Source organism: Tasmannia lanceolata, unplaced genomic scaffold (genome assembly GCF_043159265.1).
Source record: "Tasmannia lanceolata isolate RefF3 unplaced genomic scaffold, GAP_Taslan_0.1 ptg000012l, whole genome shotgun sequence".
NCBI lineage: Eukaryota > Viridiplantae > Streptophyta > Magnoliopsida > Canellales > Winteraceae > Tasmannia > Tasmannia lanceolata.
Genome location: NW_027518689.1, coordinates 34,193,298 through 34,196,309, shown reverse-complemented (window position 1 = coordinate 34,196,309; position 3,012 = coordinate 34,193,298). Strand labels below are relative to the sequence as shown.

At 36.5% G+C, this 3,012-nt stretch overlaps 1 non-coding gene across 1 annotated transcript; it reads left to right on the top strand.

Moving 5' to 3' along the window:
• The first annotated feature begins 1,273 nt into the window (after window positions 1–1,273).
• On the top strand, window positions 1,274–1,419 carry LOC143889041 (small nucleolar RNA snoR77). The gene has a single exon (XR_013254666.1). It is a non-coding gene; the product is annotated as a small nucleolar RNA snoR77 (small nucleolar RNA).
• Window positions 1,420–3,012: the final 1,593 nt, after the last annotated feature.

Below are 3,012 nucleotides of genomic sequence, written 5' to 3'. Positions count from 1 at the left end.
GCAAAACCCTAAAACAAATGAAAAACAAAACCTAAATATGGAGAGATAGATAGGAATGAACTCAAGTTTCAAATTTTTGAGTTTTCCCGCCTCCAATGGTGGCTAAATGATGAAGAAGATGACTGGTAAGGTGAAAAAAACAAAGTTGAAAATGAAGAAGTAAAAAAAAAGAGGGAAAGAAGAGAGAAAAGGAAAAAGTGGAAAAGCAAAATGTGTTGCTTAAGAAAGGGGCATTTTCGTCCAGCTTTTAATGACAAGTCCTCTTTTGTCCCTCGTTGATAATTTCTGAAAAGCATGGGTCATGTTGATAATTCCACCTAATTTTTGTCCCCCATTGGTAATTGATCCGAAAAAGAATAAGACAAGGGAGAAATTTATGGGGGGGAACATCTCCGCCATGTAGGCACCACCTAGCATAAAATGCAATAATAATGTTTAGAAGCTGTGTAATGGTCAAATGTCTAGTTGACAACCAAACATGTTTTGGGGAGATCTTTGGAAGATCTCAAGCATTTGAAACTCCCACAATCCCCCCAAAATAAGAAACCCAACAGAGCTAGTAGTTTGGAAATTGAATTGCTTATTTGCAACCTATAAATGGTAATATTTTGTTCCAATAAGAGAGCTATCATTGGGCCGGATCCATGGGCTCCTGGACCGAATTTCAATTGGAATTGTTGCCTAACACACCATAAATTTCACTGCACAGATTCAGATCCGCATGCTAATTGGACCCGAATTTTACCTGCAAATCATCTGATCATTTTTTTCTGCCAAACCCTGAATAAGTCCGGCCCATTAACAATAACACCTCTTGGATTGTTTCGGATCAAGGAATTTGGGCTTCTAACTTTTGTATATTACTATAGTGGTCCTCTAAAGTTCAGAACCCACAACTTCAAATTAGAGCCCCTTATACCAACGGGACTAAATAAGTTTGTACTCCGTTACAATCTCTACTGTACGTGTACGGTGATTGTCTAAAACCTAGTCTGTAAGATAAGGGCCCTAGATTTGCTAAGGGGTACATTGGCCATTTTCTTAATCTGGTGATTTTACCCATTAGGGTTCTTTGCCGACATCCTATAAATATATTGAGAAAGGAGAAAGGGGCGATTCTTCATCCCATTTCATCTCTCTTGTGAAACCCCTCTTCTTGGTTCTTCTATCCATTCTAGAGGGAAGGTCATAATCTTCTTTATTCTTCTCTCTGCTAAAGGAAAGCTTATCTTTCTCTCTCTTTTTTTATGCATGTATTCTTGAGCAAATATTCAGGCAGCCCCTTTGCATGTTAAAAAAATGGCATAGGAGGTGTTAATTTGCTCGGAAAAAGATCTGTCTTTTGCTCTTCAGATTTGCTGAGAGGGGGTGTCTTTATCATCCCTTCCTTGAAGCTGGTCTAGTAAGCCTAAGCATATCTCTTTATTGGAGTCTCTCTCTCTTCTGTCTTCCCCATTCTTGTTTTACTTTTCATGATTTTCTTGGTAGGGTAACCCTCAACAAGACAAGACTATCAGATTCATAGATCTGACGAGATTGTCCCTTTTGTTGTTTCAAAGTTACCCAATTAACAGAGAGTGAAATCCCCAACATTTGTTCATTTTTCTTTTGTTTTTATCTTTATTTTTTCTTTTGCTTTCTGGGTCAAGATTTTAGTTTGGAGGAAACCACCCACACCATACTTTTTTGTTTTCTTTAGGCAGAGCATATTGTTACTTCAGCTTATGAGGATGTTATCTTTGATCTGATTAAAATGAGAGATGAGCTTATTTTAGTGGTTTGTGAGGAATGGAGATCTTAATACGTTTGCTAATAATTTTATAAGAAAAAACTGCATAAACCAAACGACTGTATGACTCTATCCATCAAACACTAGAGCATAGGGGCTTGAATTTATGCTACATCAAAGCCCAGAAGAAGATAAGTAGGGCTTCCCAGATAAGGCTATTTCTTGTTCATCAAGTTATACAGGATTATAAGTGATTGACATATTTCATTCTAGAGAACAACTACCGAAAAATCAATAATCAAATTTACAAAGGTTATGTAGATTATCAACAAACTTAAACATGTAGGCAAAGTGACCCGTGTATGGGAAATTTGAAGCAAAGCCTTCATGAAGATGCTACAAGAGAATACATATGAGGGTCTCTATTATGAGTCATTGAAATATTACCAGGTGTTCTTGGATGGTCTAGTTTACCATTAGAGGGACCCTTTCTAGGTTTGTTGGCTAAAAGTGCTCAGTCTAACAAAAAAATGGTCAAATGGTGCTTCTGTTTTCTCGAATTCAATATGCTAAACTACCTTGATTTTTCTCTCACCGTGTACATGCTTCACTCTTAAATTTAAACCCTTTGATACTGATCCCTTCCCCATTTCGATTTCAATCCAATATTCTTGTCTAAATTCGATTTCAATCCCTTCCCCATTTCCATTTCAAGCTCTTATTCTTTGATTAGTTGACAAAAATGGGTTTTCAAAAACTTTTTCATTAATTCGACATTGATAGATAGACAAAAGAGATAGTGTGTACTTGCACCTGCTACGATCGAAGAGCACTAAATCCCCTATAGTAGTTCGTCTTGGCCTAGATCTAGAACTATCCTCAATGGTTTTTGTAGCCATAAATCCTATTGCTTTAGTATACTATTTTGTTGTGAATATGATTTATCATCCATTTACGTTGTTGATAAGATCCTTACATTTAACAGCACCTTAGGATGGAAGACGAGAGGACAGAGCAAGATAGAGAGATAAGAGAAAATTTTGGACTTTTGAATTTCCATTTGACTAATAGTAAATGTACCCCAAATTCCTTGTTATGTCACAACTGGTCTCATCAATCACAGTCATTAGTAAGAAACTGAAACTAGTATCATTACATTTAGCAGCACCTTAAGATGGAAGACGAGAGGACAGAGCAAGATAGAGAGATAAAGAGAAAATTTTAGACTTTTGAATTTCCATTTGACTAATTGTAAATGTACCCCAAATTCCTTGTTATGTCAC